The following is an 18575-nucleotide window of genomic DNA, read 5'->3' on the forward strand; positions in this document are numbered from 1 at the left end:
TCTCATTATATGTGTAACGGAACTGAATCATTTAATTAATGTTTTGCTGTTTTTGGCAGGTGCCATACAATGTGTGTAGTGCTGACTGAAACAAGATTTGGGATGTGTGTTCTGTAAGACATTTTAATAATGTTTTTAGTACTGCACACTCTGAAATGTTAGTAGCCTTGCAAGCTTGATTTCTGTTCAGTCACAATAGGGGACTTTTTCATACTTACAAGGAAATCGCACAAAATTTAGAATATCTTTGGTAAACTTAAATTAATGTTTTGGAGTCTATTTGGTGGGGTACTGGCTGAATCAATTCAGGGAAAACATGTACAGTATAAAGGAGGGGCGGGGGTGAAGTCTGTAAAGACAAACAATGAAGTTTAGTGCACATACTATATTGTATGTACATGGGAAAGTGGTCAGTGACTAGATCATTCGCACCAGGCCACATGAAGAGTTCTGGAGGACTCCCAAGCTTGCACATTGTTTTTGTGTAATTTTGGTCAGTCCCGATAAAAGGTAATATGTGGCTTTTGCTTTAGATCACTGGGACTACATGCAACCTCTCTAGACCAGGGGTGTCCAAACTGTGGCTCAGGAGCCACATGCACACTCTGAAATGTTAGTAGCCTTGCAAGCTTGATTTCTGTTCAGTCACAATAGGGGACTTTTTCATACTTACAAGGAAATCGCACAAAATTTAGAATATCTTTGGTAAACTTAAATTAATGTTTTGGAGTCTATTTGGTGGGGTACTGGCTGAATCAATTCAGGGAAAACATGTACAGTATAAAGGAGGGGCGGGGGTGAAGTCTGTAAAGACAAACAATGAAGTTTAGTGCACATACTATATTGTATGTACATGGGAAAGTGGTCAGTGACTAGATCATTCGCACCAGGCCACATGAAGAGTTCTGGAGGACTCCCAAGCTTGCACATTGTTTTTGTGTAATTTTGGTCAGTCCCGATAAAAGGTAATATGTGGCTTTTGCTTTAGATCACTGGGACTACATGCAACCTCTCTAGACCAGGGGTGTCCAAACTGTGGCTCAGGAGCCACATGCGGCTCTTTCACACATATTGTGTTGCTCCCGGCAGGGCGGCTGGGGAAGCGGAGGCATGCCTCCCTGATTGGTCTTCCCTTCCCCAGTCAGTGTCCCCCTCTTTGGGTAAGCTTGAGGTGTGTGTGTGGGGGGGAGCAGAATGAGATATTTATTTTACATGTTCAAGTATTTCACTACATTTTCAGGTGGAGTAACCGTGTTGGTCTGAAGTAGCAGAACAAAGTTGGAGTCCAGTGGCACCTTGAAGACCAACAAAGTTTTATTCTGGGTATAAACTTGTGTGTGCGTGCGTACAAAAACTTATACCCAGAATAAAATTTTGTTGGTCAAAGGCGCCCAGTGGCACCTTGAAGACCAACAAAGTTTTATTCTGGGTATAAACTTGTGTGTGTGTGCGTACAAAAACTTATACCCAGAATAAAATTTTGTTGGTCAAAGGCGCCACTGGACTCAAACTTTGTTCTACTAACAGACTTGTTCTCGGGTCACCCTGGTTTACCGCAAAAGAGATTAAGATGATGAAATGTGGAAGACATGAAAATTGTGGTGATTGGACTAATGCACTAGAACTTGGAAAATAAATTGGGGGAAAAAATGCTCTCAAGCTGTTAAGTAACAGCCAGATGTGCCACCAACAAACCTTTTAATGTGATTAAAATCTACAAATTTATTAATGGGATACTATGGTAACAACTGTAGCATGTGCAAGACCTATTGATTTATTATGACAGAAGTTCTCATGGACTAAGAATGGGGCCAGTGAGAGATGAAATGCAAGATGGTAGACTGTAATGCTTGTTATGCACAGCCATAGGGCTGGATCCAACCCACATTTTCACTGGTGGAAAAGAGGAGCGAGTTTCCTTTGACCACAAAAATGACTATATTGGGGATCAGAGGATCTCCTGGACAAAACTAAGCAAGTGAATTAGGTGAGACTCAGTGAAAAATTTGGCTGGATCCAACACTTTAAGGTGTCACAAGATTCCTTAATAATAACACAGCTACCTTCTCTGGCATTTCATACTAAGAGAAATTTGTTCCATGAAAATTTTTATGTTCACTGCTGATTTCATTGCACAGTTTTCTAGGACGCATCTAGAATTAAAGAACTGAAAGGCTGATCCACCTAGGGGGGACATCAGTCTCTATATATGACCTACTTCGGTTTGCCATGGAAATGGATGTCTGGGCTGGTTCCTTAAATTTCAGCTGAGGTGTTTGTAACATGAAATATTCAGCTGATACATGTTACCTCCAAGGCAACTGAACATAAGTAAAGTAACTTAAGAGCCAATACATTTGATAGCCCAGATGAACTGACTTCCTGGCCTTGGAAAGCCAGTTGTGTGCAGAGGTCCAGGATCTTCACACGGAGCACACCAATGGTGGCCCACAATAAGGGTTGTTGCAGTGGTGTCATATCTGCAACTGCAAGATATATTTGGTCTTATACATGAATATATGAAGCTGCCTTATACTCAATCAGACCACTGGTCCATCAAAGTCAGTATTGTCTACTCAGATGGGCAGTGGCTCTCCAGGGTCTCAGGCAGAGGTCTTTCACATCAATTCCTACTTGATTATTTTAAATGGAAATGCCGGGGACTGAACCTGGGACCTTCTTAATGCCGAGTAGATGCTCTACCACTGAGCCACAGCCCCTTCGTTATTAATATATTAGTTTGCTATCTTGTGCATGCCAGCATATCTACAGGACCATCTCTCACTGTACAGCCCCCGAAGGGCCTTCTGCTCTTCCACTCAACATCTACTGGTCATCCCTGGCCCCAAAGATGTCTGCCTAGCCTCAAGCACAGCCTTCTCAGCTCTGGCACTGGCTTGATGGAATGCTTTCCCTTGTGAGACCCAGGCCCTGAGGGATCTAACGCAGTTCCTCAGGGCCTGTCAAATGGAGATGTTCCACCAGGCCTATGGTCAAGGTGGCAACAATTCTACCCTACTGGCCTCTCCTGCCTTCCACTGCTCTGCCTAATTTAGCTATGCCCAGCAGCACTACAGTCCATCTTAGCTGCTTACTCACCCACCCACTTTCCTGCTCTGTTTAGATCTGCAGCTGCAGCGTAATTGGAACTTCATCCTATTCAGCAAACTGTTTAGCTGGCGCTTCTTAAGGTTTTATGTGTGCAAACTGTTTTTAACTGTTTTATGATTGTGTTCTATTTAAATTTTGTACTCTGTTTAAATTTTGTATGGCTTTAGTATGTTGTGACCCACCCTGAGCCTGTTTGCTGGGGAGGGTGAGATAAAAGTTGAACAAAATAAATAAATAAATTGTGAGACTGCTGAATTAGAATTCATTGACAAATTCAAGATGATTGTCTCCACCCCATTCCAGGTCTTAATAGAGACCCTGGACCCCTAAATCTCTATAGTTACTAACAGCTTCCATATGCAGACTCTTACAGTAGCTCATTTCATCCTGAATTATAATTGATGTTTATTCTACTGTGATGCTGTTGTTTCACCCCTGTTCTAGATTACCAGATTTCTCTTCTGATTGCATCTTGTTTTACTTCAGCCTTTGTATGTAAAATTGCTTCCCTCCCACTGGGTATTTAACCAAGCCTATGACTGGAATTAAGATTGCTGGGAAAAACATCAACAACCTCAGATATGCAAACGATATGACTCTTAATGGCAGAAACTGAAGAGGACCTCAAGAGCCTCTTGCTAAGGGTGAAAGAGGAGAGCACAAAAGTTGGCTTGAAACTCAACATAAAAAAACAACTAAGATCATTGCATCTGGACCCATCACTCCTTGGCAAACAGAAGGGGAAGTCATGGAAGCAGTGACAGACTTCACGTTCCTGGGATCCAAGATCACTGCAGACAGTGACTGCAGCCATGAAATTAAAAGACACCTGCTCCTTGGGAGGAAAGCTATGGTAAACCTAGACAGCATAATAAAAAGTTGAGACGTCACCCTGCAAACAAAAGTTCGTATGGTCAAAGCAATGGTATTCCCAGTGGTAACGTATGGCTGCGAGGTAATGTATGGCTGCGAGACCATAATGAAGGATGAGCGCCGAAGAATAGATGCTTTTGAATTATGGTGTTGGAGAAGACTCTTGAGAGCCGCTTGCTGGCGTGATGTGGTCCATGAGGTCGCGAAGACTTGGACTCAACTGTGCGACTGAACAACAACAAATGACTGTACACCTCTATGCACCTGAGAAAATGAGTTCTGACTCACAAAAGTTCATGCTGAAATAAACTATGCTAGTCTTTATTATGTTACCTGACTCCTGTCTAACTGAGCAGACAAGCAGGTTAATCATTCTGGAATGCCAGTATGGAGATACATTCATGACTGAAAGATCCTCTAAACTAAAAAACAAACACAAAATCTGCTCATAGAAAAGTTGCATGTTATACAAAAGGCTAGTCAAGAACCCTCCTCCCTTGAAAAAAGTGTATTTTAGTAATTTATATATATCTGTCAATCAGGGGTTGTTTAGTAGAAAAAGAGCTAGGGGAACTCATTAGCATAACTCATTAGCATATGCCACACCCCCTGACATCACTGGAAGTGTGTCATAAGGCCACACCCCCTGACATCACCGGAAGTGTGTCATAAGGCCACACACCCCGGCGGGAGTGCAAGGAAGCCCCGCGAAGGCCCTCCGTGGCCCCAGGCAGGCAGGGGTGGGGAGAGGCAGGGAGGAAGCAACTTACCCTCCCTCTTCTCCTGCCTCCTCCTGGCTGAATGAGGGCCGGAAGCAGGGTGGCCGGAAGCAGGGGGCGGGGCTTCGTCATGTGCCCCGCCCCCCGTACCTCACCCGGGGGAACTGCGATCCCGCGCGATCCCCCCCGAAATGACCTCTGCTGTCAATCAAAACTCATTGGCACCAACACTTTGGAACTCCCTCCTTGGGGGAATTTATCTGTCTCCCTCTTTCACTGTCTTCTGCCAGCAGCTGAAGATCTTTTTGTTTTGTCGGCACACTCCCAATAATGGTATAGCGTCTTCTTCTACTGTCATGTTTTAGTGTTTTTATGTTCACTGCCTTGTGGACACTGACTAGGTGGAAAGGCAGCATAGAATATTGGGAAAAACTTTCAATCAATACAAAACAAAAATCAATACAAAACAATACAATCAGTTTTAAACAAATCAACAATATGCATGTTTTCCCATCATTCCCCATCCTTGCTTCTTCTCCCAGATCATGTAATTGGAAAGCCTCTGAACTCTTCCTCCTGATAAGGATTTTTTTTTTAAAGTACGGAGAAGCCTTTGATCATGTCAGACTGTATCTGCGGTCTGAGGACCAAGCTAGACATGACCATGTCCTCATGGCCACCATGAGGCCATTGCCATTTAAAAATCATTTATATACACTACAAGCGTCCAATTCTGATTGGCCACACAGCACAGAGCTCTTCCCCCCCCTTTCAAGTGCTATAACAGCTATCTATGTGTGTGTGGGGGGTGGCATTTGATAAGTCATGGGGGGGGGAAATGAGTGCCTCAGCCCACCTCACTGATCAGGCCCTCGCAGCATTTTAAAATGACTTTAAATGGTGGTGGTGTCCTCACAGTAGCCATGAAGTCACCCTCATGTCTAGTTTGGCCCTACGTATGCCCAGACAGAAGGTGGCCATCTCATTTGATTCTTGGCACATGAAAGTTGTGCTGAATTTTCAGTAAACGGCATGCAGCAACTTAGCTCTGAAGCTGGAGAGGAGGACTCAAAACAAATGCACCCTCAAGTATGCATGCCAGCATAAATCAGGATGGTCATGGGTAGTAGACAGGAAGATTAGATAATTTAACAAGTTTCCGAAAACAAAAACCGTAATGATTATGCCATTATGCTCTTCTATCTTTTAGTTGCAGAGTACTAAACATATCATAATGAGAAGACCCTCTAATGGCTGTTACAAATTTAGAAAAATGTTAATAGTATTGGGCTTTTTGTTATTTGATGTGTGAAGGAACCTCTCTCTTTGTTAACAGATGGAGATGAGCCAAGTTCACCAAGCAAGGAATTACTGCAAGAAGCAGTTTATCAAATGTCTTTGTTCCCAGTTGCCTGGAATGTACAAGTTTTCAGGAATTGTAAGGGACTGAAAATACTGAACATGTGTAAGTTGGTACTTGTGAAAAAAGAGAAGCATGTGTCCCCCTGCCCACACTTAGAAACAGCCCCAATGAAATTTTAGGCTGTGGGGCATGAGGAAATTTTGCGGGGCAGCAGGGGGAGGGGCGCCCACATGCCTTCCCTGAACTCCAAGCAGTGATTTCAGCAGCAGGCAGCCTCCACTTGAAAAACACCCTTTAAAGGAACCCTTTTAATGTTTGTTTTCAAGTGGGGGGCTGCCCACGCCTGAACTCCAAGCAGCAATGGGAAGGTGTGCTGCTGCCCCTCTCCCTCCTTTCCGATCAGCTTGAGGGCCCTTTTAATGTCACAGAGGGAGCGGAGCTCCAAAATGCCCCACTGTGGCTAAGAGCCTGCGTAGAAACAGACAGATGCTTCTATAGACTGACTCTCCTTGGGCACTGTGGCTAAGAGCCTGCGTAGAAACAGGCAGATGCTTCTATAGAATGACTCTCCTTTCTGTTACTTCTGCACATGACTTATTCCATTTGTATATTTCTAAACATTCATTTTTAAAGGTGACATATATTTCCAGTGTTCTGTGCTCTAAGGAATTGAATCCTATAAAGGCTACTGCCATAGTTTAAAGAAGTGGGGGATGCAAATATTGTTTTTTTATGATCGCGTAGGGTTTTTTTTAAAAACACAATCTCCTTGACTCCATTTTTCCTTTAAAAGCTTGTTGTCTTGATACTATTTGTCTGGTGCAATAAATAGCTGCCGTGTTAATAAGTTTAAAACCTATCTGCTTTTTTTCTTATTCACTCCTGTTTGCTCTAAATATCCCTGCTGTGCATTGCAGTTCTGGGCGGTTTCTTTCCAGTTCTGGCTGGATCTCCTGGAAGTATGTGGACAGAGGCTTGAAAATATACTCAGTAAACCTTTTTGGCTTTTTTTTTTGTAAATGGATAATTACATCAGCAGAAAAGCTGAAACAACTGTCTCTTTACCAAATGCCAAATGTGGAAAGTTACATGTGGGTAGCACAAACACAGGTGGGTAACCCCCCACCCCACCCTGAGGCTGTACAGAACAAAATGTTATGCTAGCGAAGTCTGCTCTTGACAGGCAGTGGAGAGTTTAAGTCAAGCCCATTTTATCAGCAAAATGCATTTAAATGTCATTACTTGAATACTCTCTAAAGGAGTTTGGCCTGTATTAGTTTTGGCTGTAAACAGTATTAGCATCAGTATGAGCTACTATTTTATCTCCAGTAGTTTCACAAAGCCCTGACCTGGATAGCCCAGGCTAGCCCAGTCTTGTTGGATTTCAGAAACGAAGCAAGTTTGGCCCTGGTTAGTACTTGGATAAGAGACAGTCAAGGGATGGATAAATAAATAAATAAATTACTATGCAGAGGCAGGCAATGGCAAACCACTTCTGAGTGGCTCTTGCCTTGAAATCCTATGGGGTCACCAGAGGTCAACTTTGACTTAACAGCACTTTCAACCACCACCAGAGTCACAAAAGGCTGTATTGGAGGTTTTAATTAGCTCATGAAAAAACTTAGATAACACACACACAGAACACTAAAGTCAGAACACTGGCCCATTTAGCTGAGGACTGTCTCCATTTAATGGTAGCAACCCTCTGGAGTCTCAGACAGAGAAAAAATGTTCCTCAAAATATTTGTCTGGGATCTTGTTGATGGAGGTGCTCACAGTTGAACTTCATGGAAAACCTGTACTGAATTACTGAACCGGTTTGGTATAATGATCAGAGTGAAAGGCTAGAAACTGGAAGGTCTGAATCGCCACTCTGCCACGGAAGCTCAACAAACGACTTTGTGACAGTCACACTTTCTCGTCCTAACTTACCTCACAGGGCTGTTGTGAGGATGAAATGGAGGAAGGCACAATGATGTTGTAAGCTGCTTTGAGGAGAAAAGTAGGGTGTACGTAAATAAATCATGGCGTCTCTCCAAGGAAACAAAGAGTGAATAATTTTTCTACTGTTGCAGTTGTTTGAGCTAGAATGTTCCCTGGTAATGGGAACACACTCTTCAGTTTGATGTTGAGATAGTTCAAGGTTGCAAGATTGTTGTAAGACCAGTGATGTACATGGCTTTTTAAAGGGTAATGATATAAGCATGGAAGAGACATTGGTTTCTGCCAATGTCTAGAGAATGAACTAAAAATTTGGTACAGAGGACATAAGGCAGAAATGGGAATGGCAAGGATTAGAGTGCAAGGATTTGTGCAAATGCAGGCTACATGTAACTGGGCTTAATTTTAGGTTAAGGAGAGGACAAATTGAATGCCTACATTAACAAAGTCTCGGCAAGTCCAGTCATGTTTGAGAATATAAAATTGCCAGTTCTAACTTTTGTCACGAATTCCCCATAGATATTTGTTTGAGATTTTCAGCCATGCTGTAAAACCTGAGAGCTCCCCCCCGACTAGAGCCCTGCTGTAATGCTATATACACCTGCGTAGGCAAACTCTGGAACGATGAAGACAGGAGGGCCTGGCATGATGTGGTCCATGGGGTCGTGAAGAGTCAGACTCAACTGTGCGACTGAACAACAACAGGACTTGCATAAGACACTTTCACATGTTTGTTCGGTTTTTAATCTCCATGCACAGGTCCCACCCCCTTTATCCTCACAGCAGCCCTGTGTTGTAGGTTAGGCAGATAGTGACCAGCCCAAAGTCACCCTGTGCACTTCGTGAATAACCAAGATTTGAATGTTTCCCTGGTCCAACAGTCTAGCACATTATTTATTCTATCCTACCTTCCAAGAGCATGATGACTGCAGAAACGTAGATATCTTGCTAGGTGCATTTTGTCATATGTGTAATGAAGTTAGGGCTAATTGCCCAGTCCATGTTTTGGGCAGCAAAATACTGAGTGTGTAAGCACAATGTGAGCTGATTTCTTACAATGTATGTGTACATATTTTATCATATATGACTTGCTTCTAAGTAGTGGTGTAAAACTAGGACCTGGGAGACTCAGATTCAAATGCCCATGCATTGGACCAGTCATTTTCTCTAAGCCTAGCCCAGCTCAGCCCAGGACTCAGGGCTGTTACTGAGTATAAAATGAGGAGAAAACACCCCCCTCCATTCTGTAAAAAAACTTCCGGAGTGACCTTGGGCCATCTGCTTGCTGTCTCTTGGCCTAGCCTACTTCACAGATTGTAGTAATAATAATAAAATAATAATAAAATAATAATCAGGGCTCTTTTTGTAGAAAAAGAAAAATTAGTATAATAGGCCACACCCAACAGCAGGAACTCATTAGCATATTGGGCCACACCCCTGATAGCACAGCTCATTAGCACATTAGGCCGCACCCCCATGTTACCAGAAGTGTGGTCATCCAGCCACACCCACCTTTTGCTTGTTATTCTATTTACCTTGTTTGTTGTCAAAACCCAGGACTTTTTTTGTAGCAGGAACTCCTTTGCATGTTAGGCCACACACCCCTAATGTAGCCAATCCTAATGAGTTCCTGCTGTTGGGTGTGGCCTATTATGCTAATGAGTTCCTGCTGGGCGTGGCCAACTTGGGAGCCAGCCGGAACTCCGTTCCTGTGCGTTCCTGCCCCAAAATAGCCCTGATTATCGTATGGTAGTGGGTGTAGTATAACCAGGAGATACAAAGATTGTCTGGCAGCCTGAAACTCTAGCTCTTTGTGGCAAGCTAGGTTTATTTTTTTGGTCTGAGAGAACTGTGATTGACCCAAGGTCACCCAGCTGGCTGCACGTGGAGGAGTGGGGAATCAAACTAGGTTCTCCAGATTAGAGTCTGCCGCTCTTAACCACTACACAAAACTAGCTCTCACAGATGGTAGTAAGTGTATATTGGAGAAAGGGTTGTTGCAACAGGACCTGGCTAGAGAAACAATTCAGAAGTTCTGCAGAATCCAATGTACTGATATATATTATCTGTTGCCGTATGTTATTCTCTGACTGTATTATATTTCTACTTGGGTAACACAATTTCTTTCTTTTAACAATGTTTAATGTGTGTGCCTTGTTTCAGATTTCTGCTGTCCTAGTCCTATTATTATTAACTGTCTCCTCATCCTGCTGATTATACTGACTTACATTATGTCTTCCGTCTTGCATCTCCCTGAGAAAGGCAGACTACAAATCACACAAATAAGTAATAAATTAAAATGGGGAAAGGAGAACCATTTATTCTCCTTCAGGAGGAAGAAAGAGGGAGTAACTGGGTTACTCCCCCAGGACAGTATCCCTGCTCTCCTAGGTGCACACTGAATAGAAACAAAATCCCTGTAATATCTTTTTATTACAGGTGTGAAAGGGGTTTGTTTTTGTCTGAAGGGTGTTTGTTTTTTTTGCAGGGACCTATATGACTGCGCAGCTTTTTTTTTTAAAAAAAATTAATTAAAGAAACACTGAATGAAGCCCTTTATCTGGAAGCAAGCCCTTCTCGTCGACCTCTCAAGGAGCCTTACTCCCGAGTAAACCCACTGAAGATTGTCTTCTCGCCTCTTTCACGACGGTCGATTAGAAACGCCGCAGACCGGCGCGGCTCGGCCTTCCCTGCCCGGGAGCCACCTCCTGAGGGGAAAGAAGACACCGAGTGGGGTCTGCGGGCGGGCGGGCGGTGCAGGGCGGGCCCAACGTGAGGCGGGGCAGAGGGAGGAGCGGCGGCGAGCGGCGGCGGCGTGGCTGTTTGCGCCGCAGTCCCTGAGGGGGGAAAACAAGACGAGGGAGCGTGGCTGGCTGGGCTGAGCCGGGACACAGCATCCTCCGCCGCGGCTGGACGAAGAGACCCTCCCTCCGCGAAGGAAGGTGGGTGGCGGGGCTTTGCCTGGCCGGGCTTGAGGGGCCGAAGCGTCCTGGTCTGAGGAAGGGGAAATTATTTGAGGCGACGAGGAAGAGGGTGGCGGAATTCTTCACCTTAGCCGACGGCGACGCCGGTCTGACTGAGGCAAAGAAGCGGAAGGAGACCGGACCGGCCTCCCCGCGGCTTTGGTGGCGCTTCTGGCCCCGGGCAAGGCAGGGGGCGCCCGGAGGGACAGAAGTGGCCCCCTCGGAAGGAGGGTGGTCGGCGAGCGGTGCTGGTGGGCTCCGACGAGCCCTGCCTCAGGCTTTCTCATGGGCCCCGGGGTAACAGGCCAGACCGGGGGAGGGAAGCCCAGGGGTTTTGGGTGCCCCCCCCCCGGGCCGGCGGGAAGATTAATATTTCTCTCCACGTCTTTTTAAAAAAAAAATGCACGGGGAAGGGAGAAATTGTGGTGGGTGTTTGTCCCTTCCTCCATGGAGGGCTCTTCACCTTACCCCCCCCTTTGAGCTCCCTTTCTACGGTCTCGTCCGGCTCCATTCACTTGGGATACAGACGAGGAGAAAAAGCTTCCGGGGTTGGGATAGAGGCAGCAGTTGACTACCCCCCCCTTTTATGGGGAGAGAAATTGTGTGGGATGTTTTGTTCTCCATTGTCGTTTCAGCCCTCTTTCCGTGGTACCATCCAGGTCCATTCACTTGAATAGAATAAAGGACGAGGAAAGTTTCAGGGGTTGGGGTAGAAGCAGCAATTGGCTGCCCCCCCCAATTAATATATGTCTTCATCTTTTTTTGGGGGGGGTATATTGTGTGGGAGTTTTAGCCTAAGAAGGGTTCCCCACTCCCATTCAGCTCCCTTTGCCTGGTTCCATCCAAGTGAATGGGCACTCGGCTTCTTTCACTTGGATAGGATGAAAGCGGGAAGGAATCTCAGGGGTGGAGGAAGAAGTAAGCTGTGTTTGGCCAACTCTGGTGAGAAAATTAATATAGCTGTCCCCATCTTTTGGGGGGGAGGAAGAGGAGACATTGGGTAGGGTGCTTGGGGGGAGTGGCTCCCTGGCCCATCTACACTTTTAACCCCTTTTTCTTTGTTCTGTCTCAGTGAATCAGCACTTGCCTCCATTCATTTGGGGTAGGATAAAGCGGTAGCAATGAGGGGGAGAAAAGCTTGCTCCTTTTTCATAGCCTTTCAAGGAGTCTTTTAACTTATTAGGCAACTGTTTCTCTGTTTCCCTGAAACTGTTTTTCTAATTGCTTTCAAGTTTTATAGATGTTTTGGAGCTGTGTGGGTAGCTTTGACTGAATTTTTAGTGTCTTACTGTTTATCAATTTATTGTTTTGATTGATATTGTTTTGTGTTATACCTTTGTTGTTGTTGTTAGCTGTCCTGAGCCAGGGTCTGGAGAGGTGACATACAGATGCTCTAATCTTGTTTATAAATTGTAAGTGCCGTGGGTGGGTGGGTGGTCTGCCTGTTCTGGCCCTGCAAAGAACTGAGGTACACTGTGGACAAAAATAGAGGGCGGGTGGAGTATTTTGTAAATGAGTGCAATTTACACACACACAGATACTGAATCCCAAAGTGTTGAGAAGCAGAGGGGTGCTGTCAGGTTCTTGCTTCTCCAGCTGAGTCATTCATATCGCTGCTTCCTCCCCGTTTGGTTGCCTCCGTGGAGGGAATGAATTGCTGCATATTGTTTTGCTTCAAACCCCTCCTTTGTAACCCTCCTCCCTGCCCCAGTTGCATGTAAATGTACAGACATGTGGATCTGTTCAGTTGTCATGAGCTATTAGGGAAACTTCAGGAGTGGGAATGGGAGACACACCTTTTGCCCCAATGTCTCAGACCCTGTTGTTCCGAGGGTCTGGAGTTTGGGACTGTGAATTGGGTCCTTCCCAGGATTTCCTATTTAGTTTGAGGCTTCTGGACTTGTCAGTCTGGGCAGCCATCTGTACTTATAAGTAGCTTTACACCAATTTCCAGATGCAGGATGAAGTAAAATAAGTAGCACAGTTGAAACATTAAAAGTAACCCTTAATAGTAGAATATCAAGAACCAAAAGACAGTCAAGGCCTGAAAACATCAACTTTTAAAATGCTACAGAAAAAAAGTTTTTATTTGTTTTGGAGAAGTTTGGCACAATTAGGCTGAATGCCTCTCCTGTATTTCCAGAACTCTGGGACCTTCACCAAACAGGTCCTACTGTGGGTCTATTTGACCACACTCTCTGATGGGAGCAAAACAGGGCCTCCCTCATATGTTGATGTCTGCAAGGTGGAGGGGGATCATATTAGGAGTATTCCCTAAGTCTTCAGACTGACCCAAGCCGATTAGTGCTTTGAAGCACCTTGAGAGCCAGTTTGGTGTGAGAGCCAGTTTGGTGTAGTGGTTAAGTGTGCGGACTCTAATCTGGGAGAACCGGGTTTGATTCCCCACTCCTCCACTTGCACCTGCTGATGTGACCTTGGGTCAGTCACAAGCTCTGGCACAGCTGTCCTTGAAAAAGAGCAGTTTGTGTCAGAGTTTTCTTAGCCCCACCCACCTCACAGGATGTCTGTTGTGGGGAGGGGAAGGGAAAGGAGTTTGTAAGCCGCTCTGAGACTCCGAGTGAGGGGCGGGGTATTAATCCAATCTCCTCTTCTTCTTCTGGAAAAAAATGACAGCCTGTGTAGCCGGCTGTAGGATTCTGCATTATGAAAGCCTTACATAGAGCACATTAAATACACTGTAGTCTAATGCGGAGGTCACTAAGGCATGGATGACAGTGGCAAGAACCTGGTCTTCCAGCAGAGGGTGCAGTTGGCAAATCAGCTGAAGTGAAATAAAGCAGTCCTGGATTTCCAGGTATTGGCAGTGGCCCCAAATAAAACACAGTCTGTGAACCTGATCTGGCAAGGAGATTGTGGCCATGTCAAGAACAGGCCTTTTTTTTCTGCGTGGCCTGCTGTGTCACCCCTTCTGTTTGGTCAGTATTGAAGGGTGGTTGTGGTAGTTGATAGAGCACTATTGGTTGGACCAGCACTCTGCAGACCTACTATGAATTTCCTTTATCCATTTTCCTTGAGAATAAGGTTGCTTAGACACAAAAGCTAATTTTCTCTCTGTTCCCTTCCCCATGAATAATCATCACAGAGCAGCCTTAGAACAAAGTTTGAGTACAGTTGGCACCTTTAAAACCAGTAAAGTTTAATTCTGGATATATGGTTTCATGTTCATGCACACTTTTTCAGATACCTTCAATAGCCTTATTGTCCCTTGTTAAATAGCTCCGTGAAATAAATTATGTACTGATATGCTAAGATTTTGCCTGCAACTTTGTGAAGCCCCATTGGAAATTTGCTTAGCTATCAATCCCCTTCTCACAGAGGGCTATGGAACCTTTAACCTGATCCTAAGCAAATTTACACAAAAATAAGCCCCACTGAAATCACTTAATCTTCAGAATTTAGCATTGCAACCTTTCTGTTCACTCAGTTCCACTGCCTCCCCACCCCCGAGAAAACCTTAATAGAACATGCACTTTAACTCCACAGAAAATTATCCGGTGTCCTCTATGCAGGCGGGAAATAAGGGAGGAGACGGCTGGTTGTTGTATAAATTACTGTTCCCTCCATTCTCACTGATACTTCCCTTGTTTCACAGAAATTCCGTTCTAAAGCTCTGATTAGGAAAAAGAGAACACTGTCCATCCTTTTATCCTGTTGAAAGCATTATGGAGTCCCCATCCGGTGTATGCACATTATATCCTTGAGTGAAGTTGCATAGCAAATTACAGTTTTTAATAACCCATTGAGATAGGTACTGTCTAATTGTTGCCCAGTGAACACTATAGTTGATTCAGGCTCTGCAGTTGTCATCTCACCACTACAGCTAATCTCTACTGTGGTAACCAAGCTTGCTAGGATGCTACTTTTAGGGGACGGAGAGAGATGAAATGTGAACTCACCACCAGTCTCTCCAGTCTCAAAGCAGAAAAGTAGAGGCTGACCATGATAATTAAAGGCATAGAAGCAAGCAGTTGGCACTTGTTTCCATGGACTTGAATCAGTGTCTGCCTGGAAAGGTGTTCCATTGAAATTGGTGGGACTTCTGACCCCATTTGATTTATTCTGAAGTAGCTGTCTGACAGTGCTCTGCAGAAGCTCACAAACAAGGCAACCTATTCTTATACCAGAGTTTCCTCTGTTGTTCCCTGCTGTGAAGTGGAATGCTACCCAGTAGTTGTCTATTTTCTTAGAGCTTTTCTTTCTTTATTTTTCTACTCTGTCAGGTCCTATATGTCTTAGGGTGCATTCACCCTTACCATTTTCACCAAGCATAATTACAGTGGAGTTCTATACCTGTGATGGTTAATTGGCTTAGTATAGATTCATACATCCTTTCTGGTGCAACTAAACTTCTTTTGCATTAGTTTCATAGTTATGCTAGCATTGTTTTCCCAGGGTATCCGACATTCCTTCATGGTGAATTTCCAAAACAGCTTTGCAAAAATCCCCTCACTGCATTTATTCCCCTCACTCATCTATCCCTGTCTGTGACTACTTCTATTTGCATGTCCCCCCCCTTCACTTTGCTGAGATCATGGCAGTAGGTAAATTCTTGCAACATGCTGTTGAGCCTTGAGGTAGAAGAAAAGGGTACTGTAGCCAAATGTTAGATTCCAGGAGATCAAAATTATTTTTTAAGCCAGTGTTAGTTGCTATCTTGGAAAGCTTGGAACTGGTGCAACATATTGTTTATTCCACATAGAAGTTGACACAGAAGTAGCATGGCAGATGAGTGTCTTTCTCCCCAGTGTAATTCCTTGGTGATTGGATATATACCCCACCCTTCACTACCCGAAGGAGTCTCAGAGTAGGTTAATCCCTTTCTAGGGCTGCCAAGTGGCAGCGGGGGATCTGCGAGTTTTTACCGGAGCTCTGCCGCGGGGACGGCGACACATGTTGCCCCCGCCGTTGCCAGGATGTGACGCTATGCGTCGCTCTGGCAACGGGACTCCAAACTGCCACTTGGCGGCCCTATCCCTTTCCCTTCCCCTCCCCACAACCAGGGCTCTTTTTGTAGAAAAAGCCCAGCTGGAACTCATTAGCATAATAGGCCACACCCAGCAGCAGAAACTCATTGGCATATTAGGCCACACCCCTGACAGCACAGCTCATTGGCAGATTAGGCCACACCCCCATGTTACCAGAAGTGCGGTCATCCAGCCACACCCACCTTTTGCTTCTTATTCTGTTTACCTTGTTTGTTGTCAAAACTCAGGGCCTTTTTTTGGCAGGAACTCCTTTGCATGTTAGGCCACACACCCCTAATGTAGCCAATCCTAATGAGTTTCTGCTGTTGGGTGTGGCTTATTATGCTAATGAGTTCCTGCTGGGCGTGGCCAACTTGGAAGCCAGCCAGAACTCCGTTCCTGTGCGTTCCTGCCCAAAAATAGCCCTGCCCACAACAGACACCCTGTGAGGTAGGTGGGGCTGAGAGAGCTCTCTCGAGAACTGCCCTTCAGAGAACAGCTCTGAAAGAATTTATGACTGACCCATGGTCACACCAGCAGCTGCAAGTGGAGGAGTGGGGAATCAAACCTGGTTCTCCCAGATTAGAGTCCACGCTCCTAACCGCTACACCAGACTGGCTCTCTTAAGACACATAATGTGGTAATTTGTAGCCCCCTTTGGTATAACTACTATTTGTGTCTCTTCTTCTTTAGTGTCAATAATTCAAAAAATTCAGTGTTCATCAGGGTTTCACAGTTCTTAGAATACTGTTGTTGTTGTGGTTAGCCTTTAAAGGAAAAAGCGTGGCCGTCAAAGGGTTATAACAGTGCATGAGAGACTAGTATTGATTACTGAAATCTTGCAGGATCTCTCCTCCCTTTGTGACCCACTGGAAACCATGTGGGGCTGTAATGTTGCTTTAAAAGATGCTAGGAAGAGCCAGTCTTGGAACACTCAGCATCTTGCCTGTTTTGAGTCAAAATCTCTTTTATTTGGGAGGTTTGGCTTCATCTCTGTTTGCTCATTGTGGTGCGTTCCTTTTGGAGGGTGCATTTGAAATAGCACATTTTTGCTCAATCTTCCTAAAAATAAGACAAGGACCCTCAATCCCACAAACTGATACTGATCGTCTAAGGTTAGTTGGTTTGCTTCTTCATACCTTTGCTTGTGATCTTGTATCTTAAAGTACAGCCCTTTCAGCAATGAGTCTGGACAAATGGGTCTCAGAGTTGTCCCTGTATGTGGGAGCTGGTTCTCAGCTCATTCTTTTTGCATGGTGACATGAGAGTGCAACCCCCCATTGTAAACCTGTGCAACATGTGATGTGTCAAAAGCCAAATACATGTGCAAGCCTGATTTATGTAAGGCAGAAAAAGCTAATGCAGTCTGAGAGGAAAATGACAGATCGTGCAAATGATTCTTTTAGTGGCATCTTTACTGATTCCCAGGTACTTTTGTGTAGATGCCTCAGGTTAGTGGCAGCCTGAAGTCAAATTCTCCCAGTCTTGATGTGAATACTGGGTAAAGAATGGGAGATCAAGTGCAACCATCATAGACAGTAAGAGTGGACTCTAGATTGTATGCCCTCCCTTGTGCTTCTCACGCATTGATTCTTTTCATTCTTCACTTGATAGCTTTAGCCATGATTAAGGGATATATCCCCACTGGTCTTTAGTATGATTAATTGTAACAGTGGCGCCTGTTGAGGTTGGGGGTCTTTGAAGCTGACTTTCAAATCTTAGTTAAGATGGGTCTTCATTAGCATTACTTGTGGGTTTTGGTGCAGATGTAACCTTTAACATAGTAAAAGCTGTTGGGGAAATGTGGGGTGCAATTGATGCAAAAGAGAGGGACAGGTTAATGGAGAAGAAATGCAATATCCCGCAGTCCTTTCCCAATCTAATCATATTTTCAGATTAGAAAGGTTGCATCTGCACTGTACTGCCTTTTTTTTTTGGTAAACAAAAAAGCTGTGGTACTTATGGAACACAGTTTTCAGATCATGAGTTTAGAAAAAGTGTTCCCTGAAACATACATATGTGTATATGAGTGGCATACTTTTTCAAAAGAAAAGGTGGTACTTCTAGCATTGCTACACAGTGCCAAAGAACATCTATCTGTGGGCAGTGGAAGAACAGCGTCATCTCTTTGTTATTTAGAAGACAAATACATTTTAGAGTGGCTTTCTTTTCAGCAGAGAAGAGGAGCTCAGGTTACCCGGGAAGACTTCGGCTGGTCTGACACTGCTAAAAATAACTTGAGCAGAGTTGTTTGTTACATTTAAAAGCCAAATATTTTACAACCGGTTAGATCAGATATGACACAACATTGGTTAGGCTAAAGCCTGTCAGTGTTTTCCCTGGCACTGTGAAAACAGCTTATCTCTTGAAACATTGGTAGGTTTAAACCCACAGATGGGTCACCCCTGTTCTAAGATGACTTGCACCAGTGGCACCTTCACTTTTTTGTTTAGGATTGTTTAAGAGAGAAGGAAAATTAGGATTGTTAGAGAAACAAAATGATGAGACAACAACATTAATGAGACTTGAATGAAGGAGTTGTCCCTAATACAGTAACTAATATGTTCGGATGTGTGAGCTTCAAATGAGGAAGAGTATGACATTTAGAGTATGACAGTTG

At 44.4% G+C, this 18575-nt stretch overlaps 1 protein-coding gene across 1 annotated transcript in view; it reads left to right on the top strand.

The window, feature by feature from the left end:
* The first annotated feature begins 10898 nt into the window (after positions 1 to 10898).
* SLC7A6 (solute carrier family 7 (amino acid transporter light chain, y+L system), member 6) overlaps positions 10899 to 18575 on the top strand; it is a 46087-nt gene continuing 38410 nt past the window's right edge. Inside the window, exon 1 of the mRNA XM_015429723.1 lies at positions 10899 to 10949. The gene's annotated coding sequence lies outside the window, so the exon portion shown is untranslated. The remainder of the gene's footprint in view (positions 10950 to 18575) is intronic.

Source organism: Gekko japonicus, unplaced genomic scaffold (genome assembly GCF_001447785.1).
Source record: "Gekko japonicus isolate JY-2015 unplaced genomic scaffold, Gekko_japonicus_V1.1 scaffold815, whole genome shotgun sequence".
Taxonomy (NCBI): domain Eukaryota; kingdom Metazoa; phylum Chordata; class Lepidosauria; order Squamata; family Gekkonidae; genus Gekko; species Gekko japonicus.